The sequence below is a fragment of the Nerophis ophidion genome, linkage group LG29, assembly GCF_033978795.1.
Source record: "Nerophis ophidion isolate RoL-2023_Sa linkage group LG29, RoL_Noph_v1.0, whole genome shotgun sequence".
Lineage (NCBI taxonomy): Eukaryota > Metazoa > Chordata > Actinopteri > Syngnathiformes > Syngnathidae > Nerophis > Nerophis ophidion.
In genome coordinates, this window is record NC_084639.1 from 8,928,403 (window position 1) to 8,953,579 (window position 25,177).

At 41.4% G+C, this 25,177-nt stretch overlaps 1 protein-coding gene across 7 annotated transcripts in view; it reads right to left on the minus strand.

The window, feature by feature from the left end:
* Positions 1 to 25,177, minus strand: part of enox2 (ecto-NOX disulfide-thiol exchanger 2) — a 505,472-nt gene that overhangs the window by 190,742 nt on the left and 289,553 nt on the right. The gene's annotated exons all lie outside the window — the stretch shown is intronic.

A 25,177-nucleotide genomic window follows, 5' to 3' on the forward strand; every position in this document is an offset into this window, starting at 1 on the left:
AAACCCGTTCAAGATTAGACAAACAGAACAAGAACGCTGATGGGTCGCCGAAGGCGCCCCGGAAAAGACGAGAAAATGGTAAACACTGGGGGAAAAGATGAGTAAAGAAATACAATCTAGACTGGGCTCCTAGTCTGGAGTGGGGAAAAATTCCATGCCATGCACACATAAACATGTCACATATAATCACGACAACTTGCAACAGAGTTGGGAGCCCTGGAGGTCGACTGCTGCTATGAAGCGCTGCCAGCTGTCCATAACCCCGAGGGGAATCAAGCGGTGGTGAAGGCGTGGGATGGGGCAGAGCGGGTGTGTGTGTATATGCACATTGTCTTGGGTGTGTTGATGCAGTGTTCATAGGCCTGGGGCCGCTCTGTGTATATATATATATATATATACATATATATATATATATATATATACAATAAAATTAAAAACCTTTTCCTACTTTCACTTTTCTGCTCAACCTCTGTCCAACTGACTGAGCCCATTGCCGTCAGCTGTGCGAGAACCAGAGTGCACCCTTATCGCCTGGTGACGACACAGCTGCTAATCACTGCCACTGAACCACAACCTCACCTGTACCTGTGTGTGTGTGTCCTGGGCATGACGTTAAAGTGCATCCAGCAGTGGAGGCTCCTCTATGGGGTCTTGGTTAAACCCCTTTACTACTGTTACCCCAGGTGGCCCTTGAAGGCCTAGTAACTGACTGCCCCCTAGCCAGGGATACGGTGAAGACCTCAAAGGCGGAGCAGGCGGAAGACGGTAGATTTTAAAAACGAGCACAACGACGGGGGAAGGCTGCAGCAGAAAAGGGTCACCAATCGTCTTTGACTTCATGCTACTGGACCCTGACCCCATTTCTGTCAAGGATGGTGTGGTGATTGTCTGTGCACCGGTCTCCCCACGTTACACTAAGTTACGCACAGGCATCCTCCATAAGGGATACACCCCTAACGGGAGGATCGTCATACTCGTTCGAGTGACCGCCGATGATGGTGATGTGTGTGTGTTTTTGTCCAAACACTAACAGGTCTCCTGGCCACTCTTTACTGTCTGACACGTGATGATGATGATGATGATGACGAGGCTTTTACAGGCTAGCTATTTATCGGCGGAACTTCCAAGGACTTGGAAGCAACAAAGAGGAGGACGAGAGGAACGCCGGCCTGCAACTTTTATGGCGCTTTTTAGTACAGCTTACGCTTCAATCATTGGCTGCACTGTGGGGAGGGGGGATGCACACCGAAGTATGTTTTCAGCTGGGGATTGAGACCATTTGTAGTATTCAGCATGCAGTCCTAGTTTCCCTGACAACACTTGACCGATCTAAGTCTATGAGCATGAACTGATCAGGCCTACTGAGGTATTGGCACCAGTGCTAGACTAGTGCCTTGAGTTAGCACATTGCAAAAAGTGGATCCTAACTGTACTTTTGAGTGCCTTCTTCTAGCTTTGTGATGATTGTGAATGATAGGCAAGACAAAAAAAAGTGCAGTTTCTCTTCAAGTAATATATACATTGATCAGAACTGTTAATCTGTTTTATTGAGGAATGTAGTTAATCATAGACCTCGCACCCAATAATATTAAAAAGTATTGATTTTGAATTGAGAATTGTTTTGAACGGACAATCAATTCTGAATACCCACCAAGAATGAAATCTAATCTTGTGGTGCCCAAAGATTGGTCGCCCTCGTGGTTACTGCTTTGACCGTCTGCTGGCTTCATGGAACTTCTGGTGAAAATGTACAGAAGCCAAGAAACAGGAGAGGAGGAAAGCTGATTTTTTAAATCGCAGTATTTACTTTACAGCCCAATGTAGAGATCATGGCCAAGGTTGGCAGCTGCACTCAAGCGTGGTTACTCCCTGTTCCTTGCGAGATATCAACACTTTATCACTGCGCTAATGTACTTGGCGTATGGGTCAAGTGGTTTTACCGCCACGGTCGTCTGAACACGTGTTCGACTCCTTCTCGTTCAGTTCATTAAGCACCTTTTTATTTGAAAGGTTCCTTCCTTCCTCTCCATCACTCCATCTGTGTGGGTGTGTGTGGGTGTGTGTGTGTGTGTGTGTGTGTGTGTGCGTGTGAGCGTGTCGATCACCGGTGGGCTTTAGACTGACCTTAAGCAACACTGGCGTCAATATAGGGCTCGAAAGAGCACGTGATTTTGCAATGCATTGTGGGGGCTGGGTAGCCACTGTTGCTGGACAAAGTTTGTGCTTACATGGCTGTCGTCAACCTGCGGTAGTGTGAGGGAGAGCAACAAACTAGAGCTGGGCGATATATCGATATACTCGATATATCGCGGGTTTCTGTCAGTGCGATATAGAAAATGACTATATCGTGATATTCGAGTATACCTTCCCACGCAGTTACTTTTAGCTGCAAGCATTACACTACAGGCTTTTTTCTCTCTCGTCTCTCCTTCTCACAAAGACTTAAAACAAGCGCACCTTCTTACAAACGTCACATACTGTCGCGTAATACGCCCTCGCTGAGCAGCATAGGTAACATTAGCTGTGATGCTAGCGGAGTGGTGCGAGTGGTAATACGAAAGAGAGAAGGTGCGAATCTGGTAACAAATGAAGGAAGAATTAATTCATAAGAAAAACAGCACGGGGTCCATCGTCTGGCGGTGGTTTGGCTTCAAGGGAGAACATGTCGAACAATTGTGGGGCAAAAGCGTTGCTACAAAAAGTAGCACCTACTGCTAATTTGTAGCATCATTTGAAAAGTCACCCGCTAGAAAATGAGGAGTGCTTGAAACTCCGCATGTCAACATCTCCAATCGGTGCCATACCCACAAAATGCCGAAGCAACCATTTCCAGATAAACACCGTGTGAAAAAATTAGTCAACAACAGAAGGAGAAAACGTCCGCAGGAACCGAAAACATTGCGAAGGACATATGATTTCATATTATGCAGCTCATTTTTATTTGACAGTTATTGAAATATCTTGTGTGACATCATGCACAAAAGTCCACTTAACTTGTTTTAAACTATTGTAGTGGCGTTCTGTACAAAAAGTGCACTTTAATATAGTGTTCTTTTGATATGTCATCTTAGTGACATCATGCACAAAAGTGCACTAATAGCTTGTTTTAAAATGTCTCTGACAATCTTGCACTTTCTGTTTTGGTAATGACATGAATGTTTGTGCCACTGCTTAATAACTGTTTAATAAATACAGTTTTATTTGGGATTTCCCTTTCTGCATGAAAGTTTAAAATGAGCATATATTAAAGCAGTATGAAGAAGAATGTATTAATGTAGACACATAGAATCATCATACTGTTGTGATTATATGCATCAGGTGTTAATTCAAGGCTAAGGCAAAATATGGAGATATATATTGTGTATTGTGACACGGCATTAAAATATTGAGATATTAATAAAAGGCCATATTGCCCAGCTCTACAACAAACCGATTAAAATGGATCCGGTTTGCCGGACTGTATCAGTTGGTCTAACAGGAGGTGTGGCCACTGACAAGCTGTGTTGCCACCAGGTGAGCCTACGACCTACAGTTGTGATCCTCCTCAGAGGCCACATCTTCCAGAGCACATGATGGGATCTGTTATTATGGGAATAACGCGCCCCCACTGTGACAATCAGCATGCACCTTTGCGTCCTGAGCTAAATGTAATCATTTTTCAGGCCGTCAGCTTCAACAGCAGGCGGGGCATCGATCCAAAATTCCCGTGCATTAAACGGGCTAACCACAGGTTTACTCAAGACGGCCCCCCTGAGGGAGTTTGATTAAAAAGATAAAAGGCCAGGACAAAGTTCACGTGTAAAAGAGGGCGTACGGCTACAAATTATGCACCTTGCTACGGGTGTCAAGGCTCGAACGCTTAAGCGCAAAGACTTGATGGCAGTCATTACCGCTAAGTAGACGCTTCAAAAATCGTTAATTAGCGCCGAGCATAACATGGCTGCTGAACAAAGCGGCTGAGGAGACAGATGGAGTGAACAATATCTTACAAACAAGAATGCAACTTTAATTGTCGCCGGCTGCATTTTCGCCCATTGTTCGGCAATACAATGGACTTTTTTGTTATCTCTTTGGAGCCTGAAAAGCGAGCCGGGGGACAAAAGGCTTTGGACTTTTACTGAGACAAAAACGCTGTTTTGACCTCCATCTGCAGCTGAGTGTGTGTGTGTTTGTGTGACAAGGGAGGTACCTTCAAAAAGACAGTCAGCAGCACACAACTAGCTAGGTAGCATGCAAATGAGCAGATGTGCAACGCTGACGCCACAACCCAACACAAAAACAACACACTAATGCGACACAAAAGGCAAAAGGCTAAATAAAAACCCTTTGAGCCGCAGATGTTGTGGCTCAAAAGATTGTTGGTACTTGAAAATCATCAATTGTCCACCAAAATGTGTAAATAAGATTAAAAAGTAGTGCTGTGCTCGCATCACGTAATCAATTGTGTTTGATTACATACAAGGGATACCAAAATAAGTCAAGACAGTGCATGATATGCTCCTTGTCGCAGAGAAGAAAAAAAAGACAGCTTGCTTGCAAGAAGAGGCTCCATGTTGGCGTCAACTTTATATTTTACAGAGAAACATCCTCAATAAAGACTGTGCAGGATATGCTGCTTTGCCACTGGGGAAGGAGAAGAAACATACTCGACAGACACAAACATAAGATGTAGTATGCCAGCGTCAATGTGGAAAATAATCTATTTTAATCAAGACAGTGCATGGTATGCTGCTTACTGCTGTACCTCGCCAAACGCATTTAGAAAAATACAATGTATCCAAACTCCCGCACTAAAAGTAACACTTTGAAGGTGTTGCCTGAATAATATGTTTTTTACAGAATGATGCTACTTTAATCAAGACAGTGCATGATATGCTGTTTGCTGCTTTGCCACTTGGGGAGGAGAAACATACCTGATAGTAGATACAAACATAAAATGTAGTATGCTAGCGTTATTGCAGCGCTTTTAGGAACAAAAGCTACCTCGGAAAGAAAGTACATGATATGCTGCTTATTGCTGTGCCTCAATATACCCAAGGATGAAGAGAAATAACAGACTCAGAAACTAGCAGTATTCTGACATTTATGTTGCACTTTTATGAAAATTATCTATTTTAATCAAGACAGTGCATGATATGCTACTTAGTGTTGTACCTCGCCAAACACAGTTAGAAAAATACAATGTAAAAAAATTCCGCACTAAAAGTAACACTTTGAATAATATATATTTTTCGAACAAAAACATTACTTCAATCAAGACAGTGCATGATATGCTACTTACTGCTGAACCTCGCCAAACGCATTGAGAAAAATACAATGTATACAAACTTCCACACTAAAAGCAACACTTTAAATAATATATATATTTTTTTTTTAAAGAAAAACACTACTGCTGAACCTCGCCATGCCAGCAACTTGAGGGTTGCAGGTTCGATCCCCGCTTCCCCCATCCTAATCACTGCCGTTGTGTCCTTGGGCAAGACATTATACCCACCTGCTCCCAGTGCCACCCACATTGGTTTAAATGTAACTTAGATACTGGGTTTCACCATGTAAAGCGCTTTAAATCACTAGAGAAAAGGCGCTATATAAATAAAATTCACTTTACGTCACATTTAGAAAAATACAATGTGTACAAACTTTCACACTAAAGGTAACACTTTAAATAATATCATTGTTTTTAAAGAAAAACACTACTTTAATCAAGACAGTGTATGATATGCTGCTTGATGCTTTGCCTCTCTAAACTCAGGGAGATGAAAAAAAATGACACATTTGCGCAAAAAAATACATTGTATGCTAATCTACTATTGTTTTTATGAACATTATGTGATGACTCTTCTTCGGCATGGTAATGCCGGTGTTGTTTTCCCGAGGATGCGTCGAAGCAGAACACAGCAAAGGTAAGATATAAAGGTATCTATTAAATAATAAAAGGCTAGGAACAAAAACACTGGTGTTAAGAGAAAAAGGCAAACAAAAGACGCTAGCGTGAAAGCTAGGATAAACAGAAGGAAAACTAAAACTTGGCACGAGGACACAAAAGAGTAAACAAAAACATTCAGCATGAAAGCTGGAATATAAAGTGGCTTAGCGTAAGAGCTAGCGAGAAAATACATACAATTGAAAGATGAGGGTCGTCACTGTAGCACGTAGGCAAATTCCTCGGGAAAACAACACCGGCATTACCATGCCGAATAAGAGTCATCACAGTTACTGTTGCGATCTGCTGCTCGGATCTGCACATATTCTGGGTTATTGTTCAATTTTCGACGCATCCTTGGGAAAACAACACCGGCATTACCATGCCGAAGAAGAGTCATCACAGTGCTACCATGGTGACAGACTAAACAGGAAATAAAGACGTTAAACAACAGGGTGATACTAAAATGGAACAATAAACCAGAATATGTACAGATCCGAGCGGCGGATCGCAACACATTAGCTTTTAGTAAAAAAAAGTGTATGCTATGCTGGATAGTATTATGACCAAACAAACCCAAAAGAGGAAAAATGACAACAGACCCAGACTTGCACACTAAACTGGCAATACACTGATGTTTACATGTCACTTTTGGTAAATAGGCAATTTTTCATCAAGACAGTGCATGATATGCTGCTTACAGCAATGCCCCAATAAACCAAAGAAGACACATGACGACAGACCTAGACTTGCACCCAAAAACTGGCAGTATACTGACATTTATGAGGCACTTTTATGGAGATGAGCAATTTTAATCCAGACAGTGCATGATATGCTGCTTACAGCTGTGCATCACCAAACCCAGAAAGAAGAAAAAAGACAACAGACCCAAAATTGCACACAAAAACTGGCGATATACAGTACTGACATTCACCTGGCACTATCATGGAAATAAACTATTTTAATCAATAGTGCATGAAATGCTGCTTTGCCTTGCTGAACTTAGGAGGAAGAAAAAAAAAAGAAAGTAGACACAAACATGCTAAAAAATATATATATACAGTATGTTAGCGTCAAGAAGACTGGCGCTTTTATGAACATAAGCTTTACTCAGGAGAGTGCATGATACGCTGCTTACTGCTATGCCTCACTAAGCCAGAGAAGAGAAATGACACAGATCCAAAGTTGCGCACTAAAACCGACAGTACTCTGACGTTTACGAGGCACTTTTATGGAAAAGAGCTATTTTAATTAATACAGTGCATGATATGCTGCTTACTGTTGTTACCCCACTAAACAGAGAGAGAGAGAGAGAGAGAGAGAGAGAGAGAGAGAGAGAGAGAAAAAACTGACATTAGACCCAAATTCAAGCACCAAAACTGGCACGATACTGGTGTCTACATGGGACTTTTATGGAAATAAACTATTTTAATCAAGACAATGAATGATATGCTGCTCACCAAACTCAAAGGCCTACTGAATTTCTTATTTAAACGGGGATAGCAGGTCCATTCTGTGTCATACTTGAACATTTTGCGGTATTGCCATATTTTTGCTGAAAGGATTTAGTAGAGAACATCGACGATAAAGTTTGCAATTTTTGTTTGCTAATAAAAAAGCCTTGCCTTTACCGGAAGTAGCAGACAATGTGCGCGTGATGTCACGGGTTGTAGGGCTCCTCACATCCTCACATTGTTTACAATCAATTTGGACCGAAAAAGCGACAACTTCCCCATTAATTTGAGCGAGGATGAAAGATTTGTGGATGAGGATATTGAAAGTTAAGGATTAGAAAGAAAAAAAAAAAAGGCGATGGCAGTGAGAGCGATTCAGATGTTATTAGACACAATTACTAGGATAATTCTGAAAAATCCCTTATCTGCTTATTGTGTTACTAGTGTTTAGTGAGATTATATAGTACATGAAAGTCGGAGGGGTGTGGTGACCGCCAGTGTCTCTGGTGGGAGGAGGTAATAGTCCGCAGCTGCAGGACGCAAGCTCCGCTCATAACTACGGTAAGAGCCAACTTATTAACACAATTTTCTCACAGAAACCTGCCGGTTGACATGTGGTCGAGATCCATGATCGCTTGACCACTCTGTTAAAGCTTCACCTTCGGGAATTTTAAACAAGGAAACACCGTCTGTTTGTGTGGCTAAAGGCTAAATAAAACCTTCCCACCTCCATCTTTCTACTTTGAATTCTCCATTATTAATTGAATAAATTGCAAAAGATTTAGCAACACAGATGTCCAGAATACTGTGTAATTATGCGATTAAAGCAGACTACTTATAGCTTGGATCGGGCTGGAAAATAATGTCCGCTACAACCCGAGATGTCAAACGCACGCGACATCTTACGCGTCATCATACCGCGACGTTTTCAACACGACACTTTGCGGGAAATTTAAAATTGCAATTCAGTAAACTAAAAAGGCCGTATTGGCATGTGTTGCAATGTTAATATTTCATCATTGATATATAAATTATCAGACTGCGTGGTCGGTAGTAGTGGGTTTCAGTAGGCCTTTAAGAGATACAAGATAAAAGACAATAGACCCAAACTTTGGGCACAAAAAAGCACTTTAAAGGTGACATGTTTGTATTTTTTTGGGGGGTGGGGGGGAACAAATTACTTTAATTAAGACAATATACACTATATTGCCGAAAGTATTTGGGCACCCATCCACATGATCTGAATCAAGTGTCCTAATCACTTGGTCCGGCCACAGGTGTGTAATACAAAATCAAGAGATTTCCAGCGTGATACTATCATGGGATGCCACCTGTGCAACAAATCCAGTCGTGAAATTAAAATTAAAGTTAAAGTACCAATGATTGTCACACAGAGACTAATTTCCTCGTTCCTAAATATTCCAAAGTCAACCGTCGGCTTTATTATGAGAAAATAGAAGAGTTTGGGAACAACAGCAACTCAGCCACCAAGTGGTAGGCCACGTAAACTGACAGAGGGGGGTCATTGGATGCTGAAGCGCATAGTGCAAAGAGGTCACCAACTTTCTGCACTATAGAGCTTCAAACTTCATGTGACCTTCCAATTAGCCCAAATACAATACACAGAGAGCTTCATGGTATTAGTTTCCATGGCTGAGCAGCTGCATCTAAGCCATACATCACCAATTCCAATACAAAGCCTCGGATGCAGTGGTGTAAAGCACGTTGCCACTGGACTCTAGACACTCTCTGGAGTGATGAATCACGCTTTTCCATCTGGCAATCTGATGGACCAGTTTGGGTTTGGAGGTTTCCTGGAGAACGCTACATATCGGACTGCATTGTGCCGAGGTGTGAAATTTGGTGGAGGAGGAATTATGGTGTGGGGTTGTTTTTCTGTAGAAACTCCTCCCACCCACACCAAGGACTGTTTTCACGGCTGGACTGTAGAAAGAGGTTCCGCAGCCTTCGTAGAAGAACTTCCAGGATCTGTAACAGCTTCTTCCCTCATGCCATAAGACTATTGAACGCAACAAATAATTCCTTCAACCCCCCAAAACGGATTAACTTGCTGGAATATGAAGACAATATAACATACATCCATAAACGTGGATGTATATGCAAAAGTGCTATATATTTATCTGTGCAGTAATCTATTTATATCTGCACCTTATTGCTCTTTTATCCTGCACTACCACAAGCTAATGCAACCTAATTTTGTTCTTATCTGCACTGTAAAGTTCCAATTTGAATGACAATAAAAGAAAGTCTAAATCTAAGTCTTTTTCAGGAGTTGGGCTCGGCCCCTTAGTTCCAGTGAAAGGAACTTTGCATGCTCCAGGATACCAAAACATTTTGGACGATTCCATGCTCCCAACCTTATGGGAACAGTTTGGAGCGGGCCCCTTCCTCTTCCAACATGACTGTGCACAAGTGCACAAAGCAAGGTCCATAAAGACATGGTGTGGATGAACTTGACTGGCCTGCACAGAGTCCTGACCTGAACTCGATGGAACACAATTGGGATGAAATAAAACGCAGACAGAGCCAGGCCTTCTGGACCAACATCAGTGTGTGACCTCACCAATGAGCTTTTGAAAGAATGGTGGAAAATTCCTATAAACACACTCCACAACCTTGTGGACAGCCTTCCCAGAAGAGTTGAAGCTCTAATAGCTGCAAAAGGTGGACCCGCATCATATTGAACTCTATGGGTTAGGAATGGGATGGCACTTTTGATTGATTGATTTAGATTTACTGGTCCCCGTTGAAGAAATTCATTTTCACTGCCGTACATTTGAACAATAGACGTTACACATCAAAAACAAACACAACACAAAGACATCATACATGACCAACACATTTATAGACTTGTCAGAGAGGTCGGCCGGGCCTGCTGTTTAGGGCGACTATAGCTGCAGGGATAAGGCTTTTCCCAAGGCGGGCCCTCCGGAATTTGATAGTTCTGTACCTGCGTCCTGATGGTAGTGGGATGATGTATTGGTGTAGTGGGTGAGTCCTATCCTGGACTATTGTGTTTGCCAGTCGAATCATGGACCTTTGGTTTAGATCTGAGATGTTGGGTGTGGGTAGGCCGATGATTATAGCTGCTATGTTTGTAAGTTTGGTCCAGTCGGTTACAGAAAGCATTGTGAAAAAACATGTTGAACAGTACAGAAGGATGGGTTGAAGGATGCTTTGGTACAGTATTAACAGGAAGTGAGGTGCAACTTCAAGTTCATATGTGAGTCAAGGCAGGTGGCCAAATACTTTTGGCAATTCAGTGTCTCTGATACGCTGCTTGCTTCCTAGTTGTGGTACATAAAAACCTGCAATTTTATTCTGAGGGATGTGGTCACTTTATATACCGGCGGTCGGCGAGCCGCATGCGACTCTTTAGCGCCGCCCTAGTGGCTCTCTGGAGCTTTTTCAAAAATATATAAAAATGAAAAAAGATGAGGGGGGAAAAAAGCATATTTTTTGTTTAACTTTGGTTTCTGGAGGATAACAAACACGAACCATCCTAATTGCTATAAAGCACACTGTTTATATTAAACATGCTTCATTGATTCGAGTATTTGGTGAGCGCCGTTTTGTCCTAATAATTTTGGCGGTCCTTGAACTCACCGTGGTTTGTTTACATGTATAACTTTCTCCGACCTTCTAAGACGTGTTTTATGCCACTTCTTTTTTGTCTCATTTTGTCCACCAAACTTTTAACGTTGTGCATGAATGCACAAAGGTGAGTTTTGTTGATGTTATTGACTTGTGTGGAGTGATAATCAGACATATTTGGTCACTGCATGATTGCAAGCTAATCGATGCTAACATGCTATTTAGGCTAGCTTCATGAACATATTGCATCATTATGCCTCATTTGTAGCTATGTTTCAGCTATATTTAGTTTCCTTTAAGTCCTCATAATTCAATTTATATCTCATGACACACTCTATGTATGCAATATGGCTTTTATTTTTTTGCGGCTCCAGACGGATTTGTTTTTGTATTTTTGGTCCAATATGGCTCTTTCAACATTTTGGGTTGCCGACCCCTATTATATACCCACAAGGGCTGTGAATCTTTGGGCACCACAAGATTCAACTTGACTCTTGGGGGTAACGATTCGATTCAAAACGATGATTTTTTTAGAATCAATTCAGAATTGTTACAAAAAGGAATTGCGAATAATCAGATTTTTTTTGTTTGTTTTGATACCCCAACTCTGCCCTGTTGTTGTGTCCAACTGTGGTGAAATATTGTTAATAGTTGGCAAGGTCTTCTACTTTTATTGATCACTGCCTGGAAATGGAGAAGCCTGTGTTTTTCTGCCAGACTCGTCAAGGAGGAAACATCCGTCGCCGGACAGGAGAGTGACTCTCCCGGTTCTTATCAGGCCAGAGAGAGGTGACAGACGGGAACTGATTACTCCGATACCGGCTGGAGGATGAGAGAACGGAATGGAAGATAAGAAGGATTGTGGGAAGAAAAGAGAGGCGCGACCGGGTCAGACGATACTATGAAGGGACTGCAAACAAGGTGATAAATAACAAACACGGTGTCTGCAAGGTGGGGAAAGCGAGTGGCCGTCAAGTCGGCTATTAAATGCAATCAAGCTGACATGCTGCTCGATGGACGGTTTGAAAGCTGTGAGAGACGGGTGACTAATAGTGTGCTTTTTAAGGGTGGGGAAAAAAAGAAAAAAACATGCAAATCAAAGAATCAAGATGGATCCTGACAATCATGCACTAGCTGCGTTTCCAATACCCAGAGAAATGTGCAAAAGCTAAATATGGCAATAAGAAACTGGTAATGGAAAAACTCAAATTTGGAAAAAAACTCTCAAATATCTCTTCAACATTTCTGAGATGTTTTAATATTGAGGATTTTTGACTCCTTTATTCCGCCCTATATATGAAAAAAGATCAAAAATAGACCATTCATCGGCAGTGTGTCATATAATCCGGTGTGCGCTATGGTCCAGAAAATACGGTACCTTAAGAATCATGCAGGGAAACCTCCATTTATGAACCCCTCATCGTCCTAACTTTTCAATTTACGAACCAAAGACTGGATACAAATATAATAATAATAATAATAATAATAATAATGGATTTGATTTATATTGCGCTTTTCTATTGTTAGATACTCAAAGCGCTCACAGAGAAGTGGGAACCCATCATTCATTCACACCTGGTAGTGGTAAGCTACATCTGTAGCCACAGCTGCCCTGGGGTAGACTGACGGAAGCGTGGCTGCCAGTTTGCGCCTACGGCCCCTCCGACCACCACCAATCATTCATTCATCATTCATTCACCAGTGTGAGCGGCACCGGGGGCAAGGGTGAAGTGTCCTGCCCAAGGACACAACGGCAGCGACTTTGATGTCAATAGGTGGGAAGCGAACCTGCAACCCTCAGGTTTCTGGCACGGCCGCTCTACCAACTACGCCATGCCGCCCCTAAATGATAGATGTAAATATAAACGGAATAAAATGATTTGCAAATCCTCTTCAACCCATATTCAGTTGAATATGCTACAAAGACAACATATTTAATGTTCAAACTGATAAACACTTTTTTTTTTTCCAAATAATCAATAACTTTAGAATTTGATGCCAGCAACACGTGACAAAGAAGTTGGGAAAGGTGGCAATAAATACTGACAAAGTTGAGGAATGCTCATCAAACACTTGTTTGGAACATCCCACAGGTGTGCAGGCTAATTGAGAACAGGTGGGTGCCATGATTGGGTATAAAAACAGCTTCCGTGAAATGCTCAGTCATTCACAAACAAGGATTGGGAAACGGTCACCACTTTGTGAACAAATGCGTGAGCAAATTGTCAGACAGTTTAACAACATCATTTCAAGACGGGCTATTGCAAGAAATTTAAGAATTTCACCATCTACGGTCCGTAATACCATCAAAAGGTTCAGAGAATCTGGAGAAATCACTGCGCGTAAGCGATGATATAACGGACCTGCGTTCCCTCAGGCGGTACTGCCTCAAAAAGCGACATGGTAGGTAAAGGATATCACCACATGGGCTCAGGAACACTTCAGAAAACCACTGTCAGTAAATACAGTTTGTCGCTACATCTGTAAGGGCAAGTTAAAACTCTAATATGCAAAGCCAAAGCCAAAGAAACGCCACCGGCTTCGCTGGGCCCGAGCTCATCTAAGATGGACTCATGCAAAGTGTAAAAGTGTTCTGACAAGTCCACATTTCAAATTGTTTTTGGAAACTGTGGACTTTGTGTCCTCTGTAACAAAGAGGAAGCGAACCATCCAGATTGTTATAGGCGCAAAGTTCAAAAGCCAGCATCAACTTTTCAAACGTTTACGGAGTGTTTTTAAAAGGAAAGGCCATGTAACACAGTGGTAAAAATGTCTCTGTGCTAACTTTTTTGCAATGTGTTGCTGCCATTAATTTGTAAGTTAATGATTAATTAAAAAAAAAAAGTTTGTCAGTTGTCTTTGCAGTGGATTCAATTGAATATACGTTGAAATGGATTAGGAAATCGTTGTATTCTGTTTTTATTTACGAATTACGCAACGTGCCAACTTAACTGGTTTTGTAAATGAACAAGTGATGACGCGAAAACTTGGCTGTCGAAAAGACTGAGCTCATCGAAATAGGTTGAGCAGAGTCTTTTTTTGACAGCCAAATTTTGAAATGAAATATCAATTTTCGCTGGCGACTGTTTCTTTCTCGCAGCACACGAGTGACGAAGCTCGCCCAAAGATGACGAAAAAGTCTGTGTTTAAACTGAAGTCACATTTGTAAAGGTCAGATTCCAATCTGTAGCCTGAATCTGATGCCAAAAGATCAGATTTAAAGCAATTTGTAACGTTAAGACTGGCAAAAAAAAATCGGATCTGTGTCACTTGAGACCAAAAACATTAGGTTTGGTGAACAGTGTAAACGGGGCATTTGACGCTCTATGGAAATATCGGCAATCAATATCTTGATCGGGGACGGCGTGGTGAAGTTGGGAGAGAGGCTGTGCCAGCAATGTGAGGGTTAATGGTTCAATCCCCACCTCCAACTATCCTAGTCACGTCCGTTAAAAACATATTTTTTCATATATTAGACCCACCAGACTATATATATGTTGTGAAATTAGTTATTAACACAGGACTATTTTGTATATATGTATTTATATACCTTAATTGTTTCCAAACTGTGGCGGTAACAAGGCAGTAAAACGGCTGATCAAACAAAACACAAGTGATCATCGTGGGGACGGCATGGTGCAGTTGGGAGAGCGGCTTTGCCAGCGACCTGGTAGTTCCGGGTTTGATCGCAACCATTCTACTAACCAAGGCACGTCCGTTGTGTCCTTGAACAAGACACTTCACCCTTGCTCCTGATGGGTCTTGGTTAGTGCCTTGCATGGCAGCTCCCGCCATCAGTGTGTGAATGTGTGTGTGAATGTGGAAATAGTGTCAAAGCGCTTTGAGTTCCTTAAAAAAAAAGGTAGGAAAAGCGCTATACAAGTAAAACCCATTTACTCATTTGATCGCCATGTTACGCCCATGTCGTATAATGAAAACCTAAACGCTTTGCAATTTAGCACCCTCCTTATGTCCAATCAGTCTGGGTAAAGTTTGTGAGGAGCTGGTGACAGAACAACACCTGGACAGGGTGAAAATCGGCAGAAAATGACCTTTTTTGTAATGATTTGGGTTAAAAGTAACGTTAAAGTTAAAGTACCAATGATTGTCACACACACACTAGGTGTGGCGAAATTTGTCCTCTGCATTCGACCCATCCCCTTGTTCACCCCCTGGGAGGTGAGGGGAGCAGTGGGCAGCAGCGGTGCCACGCCCGAGAATCATTTGTGGGGATTTAACCCCCAATTCCAACCCTTGATGCTGAGTGTCAAGCAGGGAGGTAATGGCTCCCATTTTTATAGTCATTGGTACGACTCGAAAACATGAACAAAAAGATGCAAAGTTGCATGCTAACTGAATTAGAAACAGGACCGCGTGACAATCTACTACCTTTTAATGAATTATTGCCGCTATGAGGCGAAACTCCTCGCTCGTGGTGCTGTCACATTGTTGTGCGGTTTGGCCTGAGGACCATTGGCTTTTGGCCCGCCCTAAAAAGCCAACAGTATTATCTTTTTAACCTCTTGCATCTTTCCCAAGATGAATTCCGGCACCTGGAGCACTGTGGATTTTTCAGGATTAAGATTTAGCCGCTGTCATCACAAGGAACGCCGCCAACATTCGGGGAATTGGCTGGTGTCAGAAAGCGGCGCGTGGCGTCTAACATGTCACCAATCTAATAGACTCCTCACTGCCAGCGTTTCAAAAAGCTAATCCTCCAGCAGCAACCGTGCAAAGCGGGAACATCTTCATTTCTGCTCGCGCTGCTCAGGAAGGGCACTGTGAGCCGATATACTCCAGCCAACAGTGGAGCGAGCAAAGAACATATTGAATGGTTACTTTTCCCACTTTAAAGTAGCAGTAGAGTGGAAAAACAAGTTAACTTTATATGCTTATTTGTGTATAATTGTATCCATTAAATCATATCCAATTGTGCTTACAAGCCGCAAAGTATGTGAAATTACCTTCTTAACGTCACAAAATGCCACAAATTTAGTCCATTTTTGTAGATTTTACATCACTGTAGTAACGCTTCTGCACTCTGACCATATTATTAGTTTGACCATATTATTAGATCAGTCATACTGGAAATACGTTAACATTTGAAAAGAGATGTGCTGTTTATCATTATCAATCCATATGTAAGACATGAACACATGCTTTTTCTTTCTTTAATGCATTTTAAGTAGTAAATAAGCTCATTATCTCTCAAAACGAGTCCATGGTTCTCGCCCGGAAAAGGGTGGAGTGCCATCTCCAAGGTTGGGGAGGAGACCCTGCCCCAAGTAGAGGACTTCAAGTACCTAGGAGTCTTGTTCACGAGTGGGGGAAGAGTGGATCGTGATATCGACAGGCGGATCGGTGCGGCGTCTTCAGTAATGCGGACGTTGTATCGATCCGTTGTGGTGAAGAAAGAGCTGAGCCGGAAGGCAAAGCTCTCAATTTACTGGTCGGTCTACGTTCCCATCCTCACCTATGGTCATGAGCTTTGGGTCATGACCGAAAGGATAAGATCACGGGTACAAGCGGCCGAAATGAGTTTCCTCCGCCGGGTGGCGGGGCTCTCCCTTAGAGATAGGGTGAGAAGCTCTGCCATCCGGGAGGAACTCAACGTAAAGCCGCTGCTCCTTCGAGAGGAGCCAGATGAGGTGGTTCGGGCATCTGGTCAGGATGCCACCCGAACGCCTCCCTAGGGAGGTGTTTAGGGCACGTCCAGCTGGTAGGAGGCCACGGGGAAGACCCAGGACACGTTGGGAAAACTATGTCTCCCGGCTGGCCTGGGAACGCCTCGGGATCCCCCGGGAAGAGCTAGACGAAGTGGCTGGAGAGAGGGAAGTCTGGGCTTCCCTGCTTAGGCTGCTGCCCCCGCGACCTGACCTCGGATAAGCGGAAGATGATGGATGGATGGATGGATATCTCTCAAAACGGCTCGGGATTCTTTGACATTGATACCATTTTGATCATACCTATTTACTCGCAAACTTTGGAAGTCTTTTGGTGTCATGGATCCGATATATACCATAATAGCTTCATTATACAGGCAAACAATGAGCGTGTTTGACATGTTAAAAAACAACAAGCGCTAATTCCACAGATTCCATTAGCGAGCAAACGGAAAAGGTCTCAGTTTCAATATGGGTTTTTTTCGGTTCTTAATGTGCAAATTATGTATCCATTCAACTCTGCGGGTGTGGCGACATGCTCACAAGGAGCAGGCGAGCGTGAATGTACAATACGTTCCGATGAAGACGGAGTCATCAGTAAATAATGGCGGTGGGAGTACGCGGTTGCCAAGATGCGAGTGGAGTGACTCCCGGCAGAGCGTGGGTCTCCTTGGAGGACGAGGCGTTAATAGGCGGGCGAATCGTTACGAGGCGGCGGTGCAAAATGAATCCTCAAAACAAACGACATGCAAGTTGCACATGGAGATATGTGCCATCAAACACATGAATGATGTTTCACTCGGGGTTCGTTTGTTTTCATGCAAGCATGTCTCCCGTGATGAGGGAGTGGTGTCACGTAATTACGGTTTAGTTTTAAAATCCTGGTTCCTTTTCAGTCAGGGAACAAAATGCAAAACAAACTTTTTTGGCCCCTCACTCATAGTGTTCCAATCCAATCCGCTTCGTTTGTATAGCACATTTAAACACAAAAAAATGTTTCCAAAGTGCTGCACAACAATATTAAAAACAATATTCAAATATCATCCTTAGGTTCACCAATGGCTGAAGAAAAACACAAAATAAATAAATATAAAAATAATATGATTAAAAACAATTTTAAAGGGTAAAACCAATTAAAACAGTATATAGATATCAACATTTAAAAAAAAACAGAGGACAACAGAGGACCACACAACTCAAACGTAGTGCTAAAAGCCAAAGAATAAAAGTGGGTCCTAAGAATAGACTTAAACACTCCACTGTGGGAGCAGTTTGAACAGGAGGGGCAGAGTGTTCCAGAGCTTGGGGCCGACCACGAAGAAGGCCCCGTCTTCTCTGGTTTTAAGTCTAGTTAAGTTCCAAAAAGTTCCATACCGACAATCAGTTCAGGAATGCATGTACCCTCACACCACAATAACAATATAATTCATATTTGGTTAATTTTCAGGTCACGACATGTAAATACCATGAATTGATTAACGTGGACCCCAACTTAAACAAGTTGAAAAACTTATTCGGGTGTTACCATTTAGTGGTCAATAGTACGGAATATGTACTGAACTGTGCAATTTACTAATAAAAGTTTCAATCAAATGGAGTATTTCTGTATGTTTCTAGAGAGTATAATGAGCTTAACAGGAGACCCTCCATTTGTTGACTCAATTGTTAGTTATTTAGAATGCATAAAAAAGCCAAGTTCATACAATACAGGACAAAAGTTTGAACACACCTTCTCATTCAATGCGTTTTCTTTATTTTCATGGCTATTTACATTGTAGATTGTCACTGCAGGCATCAAAACTATGAACGAACACATAAGACTACTGTTTGTACATTGTTGTTACATCAATGATGTCGTTCACAACAACACAAGCAGATGAGATGTGTTGAGAGTGCATGGATTGTTCTTGCTAGCATTCAGCTTCGCAGTTTAGTCGCTGTTTCAAATGTCCGTCTCCTCATTGTTTAGTTCAGGACGGGGCGGTTAAGTGTGTCGGGATAAATGAGCGCTACAGGACCCAAACAAATGTTCCTTCTCCTCACAGTGACATTTCACTTATATGTATGTCAATTTCCCTGATATTATTTTGCAATTGTCAGTGGATTTCATTGTATTGGCCAATTATGTGACTCGGCCCTCGGTTATGTCGAAGCGGAAATCACATAACTTACTTTTTTGTAGTTTAATGTACAGTACAGGCCAAAAATTTGGACACACCTTCTCCTCATTCAATGCGTTTTCTTTATTTTCATGACTATTTACATTGTAGATTGTCACTGAAGGCATCACAACTATGAATGAACACATGTGGAGTTATGTACTTAACAGAGATGTCCGATAATGGCTTTTTTGCCGATATCCGATATTCCGATATTGTTCAACTTTTAATTACCGATTCCGATATCAACCGCTACAAATATATACAGTCGTGGAATTAAAAAATTATTATGCCTAATTTTGTTGTGATGCCCCGCTGGATGCATTAAACAATGTAACAAGGTTTTCCAAAATAAATCAACTCAAGTTATGGAAAAATATGCCAACATGGCACTGCCATATTTATTATTGAAGTCACAAAGTGCATTATTTTTTCTAACACGCCTCAAAACAGCAGCTTGGAATTTTGGACATGTGAGAGAGCATGAGGAGGTTAAGGTGGGCGGGGTTTAGGTGTGTGTGTGGGGGGGGGGGGGTAGCGGGGGTGTATATTGTAGCGTCCCGGAAGAGTTAGTGCTGCAAGGGTTTGGGGTATTTGTTCTGCTGTGTTTATGTTGTGTTACGGTGAGGATGTTCTCCTGAAATGTGTTTGCCATTCTTGTTTGGTCTGGGTTCACAGTGTGGCGCATATTTGTGACAGTGTTAAAGTTGTTTATACGGCCACCCTCAGTGTGACCTGTATGGCTGTTGACCAAGTATGCCTTGCATTCACTTGTGTGTGGGGAAAAGCCGTAGATATTATGTGACTGGACCAGCACGCAAAGGTAGTGCCTTTAAGGTTTATTGGCGCTCTGTACTTCTCCCTACGTCCGTGTACCACTCCATACAGCGGCGTTTTAAAAAGTCATACATTTTACTTTTTGAAACCGATATCGATAATTTCCAATATTACATTTTAAATCGGCCGATGATAGCGGCAGTCCGATATAATCGGAAATCTCTAGTACTTAACAAAAAAAAGAAATAACTGAAAACATGTTTTACATTCTAGTTTCTTCAAAATAGCCACCCCTTTGCTCTGATTACTATCCCCTACACTCTCGGCATTCTCTTGATGAGCTTCAAAAGGTAGTCACCTGAAATGGTTTTGTGCATGAAGCTCATCGAGATAATGCCAAAAGAGTGCGAAAAAGTAATCAGAGCAAAGGGTGGCTATTTTGAAGAAACTAGAATATAAAACATGTTTTTAGTTATTTAATCTATTTTTGTTAGGTACATAACTCCACGTGTTCATTCATAGTTTTGATGTGACAATCTACAATGTAAATAGTCATGAAAATAAAGAAAACCGCATTGAATGAGGAGAAAATGTGTCCAAACTGTTGACCTGTACTGTATGTTCGTATCTTACATAAAGATTGTATATGATAAACAGCACATCTCTTTCCAATTTTTGCGTATTTCCAGTATGACTGCTTTAATAATATGGTCAAACTAATAATATGGTCAGAGTGCAAAAGTATTACTACAGTGACGTAGAATCCACGGAAACTACCGAAGGTGTTCGGAGCAGAATATTCAAAACACCCGACTGAATTTGTGGCATTTGGAGATGTTTAGACGGTATTTTCACATACTTTGCGGATTGTAAAAACAATCGGATAGGGTTTAATGCAGGGGTCAACAATGCGGTGCCCGCGGGCACCAGGTTGCCCATAAGGACCAAATGAGTCGCCCGCTGGCCTGTTCTAAAAATAGCTCAAATAGCAGCACTTACCAGTGAGCTGCTTCTATTTTTTAAATTTTATTTATTTACTAGCAAGCTGGTCTCGCTTTGCTTGACATTTTTAATTCTAAAGGAGACAAAACTCAAATAGAATTTGAAAATCCAAGAAAATATTTTAAAGACTTGGTCGTCACTTGTTTAAATAAATTCATTTATTTTTTTACTTTGCTTCATATAACTTAGAGAAAGCAATTTTAGGGAAAAAATACAAACTTAAAAACGATTTTAGGATTTTTAAACACGTATACCTTTTTACCTTTTAAATTCCTTCCTCTTCTTTCCTGACAATTTAAATCAATGTTCAAGTAAATTAATTGTTTTTATTGTAAAGAATAATAAATACATCTTAATTTAATTCTTCATTTTAGCTTCTGTTTTTTCAACAAAGAATATTTGTGAAATATTTCTTCAAACTTAAAAAATTATTCTGGCAAATTTTGAAAATCTGTAGAATAACATTTTAATCTTATTTCAAAGTCTTTTGAATTTCTTTTAAAAATTTTGTTCTGGAAAATCTAGAAGAAATAATGATTCGTCTTTGTTAGAAATAAAGCTTGGTCCAATTTGTTATATATTCTAACAAAGTGCAGATTGGATTTTAACCTATTTAAAAAAGTCATTAAAATGCTAAACATAATTTTAATCAGGAAAAATTACTAATGATGTTCCATAAATATTTTTAAATTTTTTTTCAAAAACATTCAAATTAGCTAGTTTTTCTCTTCTTTTTATCGGTTGAATTTTTAATTTTAAAGAGTCGAATTTGAAGATAAACTGTGTTTCAAAATTAAATTTTCATTTTTTACGTGTTTTCTCCTTTTTTAAACCGTTCAATTAAGTGTTTTTTTCATCATTTATTCTCTACAAAAAACCTTCCGTAAAAGGAAAAAAAATGTACGACGGAACTAAAGGTAAATTGAGCAAATTGGCCATTTCTGGCAATTTATTTAAGTGTGTATCAAACTGGTAGCCCTTCGCATTAATCAGTACCCAAGAAGTAGCTCTTAGTTTCAAAAAGGTTGGTGACCCAATGGATACAATGAAACACAAAAAGGCGTATAAAGTCAACTTCTTTTTTCCACTTAACTGGTACATTAAAATGTTGGGGTTTTTTCAAAGTCGATGCTGAGTTTTGCACGAGTTCACAATATTTTGTCAAATATTCAACGCAGTCAAGTTGTTCTTTGAAAAGTATAAGCATGTCTAATAAGATTTTTTTTTCTCCCCCCCACCAAAGAAGTAATTGCTAAGCTTCCTCGGCAGCAGGATTTTTTAAGTGGGACATACAGTAATAATGCACTAATGGAAAAATGATGATTGGAAGTGCAAAACTTTAATATCTATAGAGACTTCAAACCTCAGTGCTGCAGCCGGAGTGACATGGCACTGAATTTAGATAAACATGAATCTTAATGAAATGAGACGGGCACACTTGTGTGTGTGTGTGTATGCTATATTAATCAACTCTCGCTCATCTATTATGCATTGGCTTCCAACTTGACTTATCATGAGCAATTTGCTCGCCTACACGACCGCACGCTGAAAGTACGACGTCTGGGGCGACTGCGCTCGGTCAACATATCGCACCTTTTCAGTTTTTTTTTAAATGAAAAGAGCAAATGCATTATGACTTATTATGAAGGGTGTCATCTGGGGTGGGTGTTTTTTTTCTTTTTTCTTGACATTACAGCGTTTTTTTCCACTTAAAGGGTTTAACATGGAGGGTGGAATGCACAAACGGTGGATGATGTACCTGTAATAGTCAGTCCACCTTAAATGTGTTAAAGTGGAGAAACTACTTTGTTTACATTATTCTAATTTTAATCTATACTTGTTAATCAGCTTAATGTACGAACAAAGACAACCATTTTCCAATCTGAATATAACATGAGCAAGCACCCTCTTGGAATTGATTTGTTTATTCCTTAAAAACCAACAGTTGGTTGACAAGGTTAACTCCCTCTTATGAAGGACCTAATGTCACGGCCCGGGTGCACTTGAGTGTGCATTCATCGGTGCGTTGCACTGTGCGCACCCCCAAGAGCGCACTTGCGCCTGCAGCAGGCAGCTGCAATCAATCTGCAATCTGCGCACCTGTCACAGATGAGCTCCCTTGGCTTCTTAAGACAGTGCAGACCTGCGTTCCGGGCCAGAACGTAGCGACCTGTTCAGTACAGTAAGCTGAATCATCTAGCTCTATGCACCCTCTCTCTCTCTCTCTCTCTGTGTTTTCTCGGCCTCCGTGTTCATTTGTCTCGTGTCCCCCTTCTCGCCTTTGTTCCCGCATCACAAAATGAGTGTCTCGTCTCCCCGCATTCCCTCTGGTTCCCTGGCTCAAACACTCAACAAAATGTGCTATTGGGGGTCGAAGTTAAAAAAAACACTTAGAGGGGAACTGCATTTTCTTTTTCTTATCATTCACAATTATTATGAAAGATTTGACAACAAATGTATTTTTTTAAATGCATTCTAACTCATAAAAAAATCGTAAATAAAAGTACGATTACAGCGACCAATGTGAGGTCCTAATAAATAAACCATTAAAAAGCGCCAAAAATACTCCATTTACATTTGGTGACTTGAATATGACCAAATATTAGGGATGTTGTTAGATAGATAGTACTTTATTGATTCCTTCAGGAGAGTTCCCTCAGGAAAATTAAAAACAAATTATAATTGTATTTATTTTATTATGTTATTATAAGCGCTAACACAAATTAATTATAGCGGTGCCGTGATCACAAGCTTGTGTGCCAATGTTGACATCATCGACTGATAAGCTTCTTCCTTGTTTCCTTGCTAGTCTAATTTGATCGTAGATCATAAATCATGCCTCTCACCTGGATAGTAGAAGGTTGAGTATGTATTCCGTCAAGTTAGTAAAGTTAAAGTTAAAGTTAAAGTACCATTGACTGTCACACACGCTAGGTGTGGTGAAATTTGTGCTCTGCATTTGACCCATCCCCTTGATCACCCCCTGGGAAGTGAGGGGAGCAGTGGGCAGCAGCGGACCGCCGCGCCCAGGAATCATTTATGGGGATTCAACCCCCAATTCCAACTCTTGATGCTGAGTGCCAAGCAGGGAGGCAATGGGTCCCATGTTTTTGGTCTTTGGTATGACTCGGCCGGGGTTTGAACTCACAACCTACCGATCTGAGGGCGGACACTCTAACCACTAGGCCACTGAGTAGGTACACTTTGACAGTCAATTTAGACCAAACACAAATACAAAATTAACTCAATAAGTGCTCCAATATAACTTAAATAAGGCTCCACTTTTCCTAAAATGCACTAGCTTGATGCTAATATACATTGGCTTTGCCACTGACATGCTACTGATTAGCACGAGCGATTTTACGTGGCAATTTCAACACCTTCAAATTTGTTAATGAAAACGACTGTTGCAATCAAACAGCTGCTGCATAATAAGGAAAATACTTAGGGTATTAACACTTTCTGGGGCGCAACTAAAACCAAAACAACAGTGCCATTTAACGCCCCGGACTTTCAACTATAATTGAATACCTCGATACTCAAAAATGTTGTAAGAAAAACAAGATCTACCAACTGTACAACAGTTATATCATAATCAGCTAATTTTTAAATGCAGCAACAAAAAATTGATTTTATTATCAAAAACCTGCTCCGTGGCCTTGTGGTTAGAGTGTCCGCCCTTAGACTGGAAGGTTGTGAGTTCAAACCCCGGCCGAGTTGTACCAAAGACTATAAAAATGGGACCCATTGCCTCCCTGCTTGGCACTCAGCATCAAGGGTTGGTACTGGGGGTTATATTACCAAATAATTCCCGAGCGCGGCCACGGTTGCTGCTCACTTCTCCCCTCACCTCCCAGGGGGTGGATATGGGGATGGGTCAAAAGCAGAGGATACTTTCACCACACCTAGTAGGACTTTAACTTCACTTTTGAACTTTAAAACCAATGGATATGTATTAACACACACGAGGCCCTCCCTTTCCTTCATCTTCCTCACGCTCATCCCATGACCAGTCAGGACACATTCACGGCCTCACAGACGGTCAGAAACGGCAATAACAGCAAGGACAAAGCAAGACGGAGGCCTTGCTGAGCCCTACACAAGCAGATGATAAAAAAAAAACTGCCAGGTGTTAATTAAAAGCCCTGCAGGAGGTCATCTCGCTTCTACCTCTAACCCGACGTGTCCTGACTGCTTTCAGAGAGCCCGAAGCAAACGCACACAGAGAGGATTACACCCGGAGAGCGTTGCGTCAGATGGCGAACACGACAAGAATTTTACATTCGGGGCTTGAATAATGCGGCTAATCCAAAAAGGGTGCAGCCGTGTGTCGCCCGGGGACATTAGAACAGCTGTGCGACATAATGGATCCCACGTGTGACGCTGGGAGTACTGGACGTCCATGAAGGCAGCATGGACGGATTACGTTCATGCATTCATGCTTTGGACCCTCACAATATTTAAACCCCCAAAACAGGAATTCTATTCGACAGTTCGCTTACAAAACCGTTTGTTGGGGCAAAAAAGTGAGAGCCCGGGAAGAAAATAACTTCCACGGATTGCCTCTCCCTCTCCCCGGGGGGC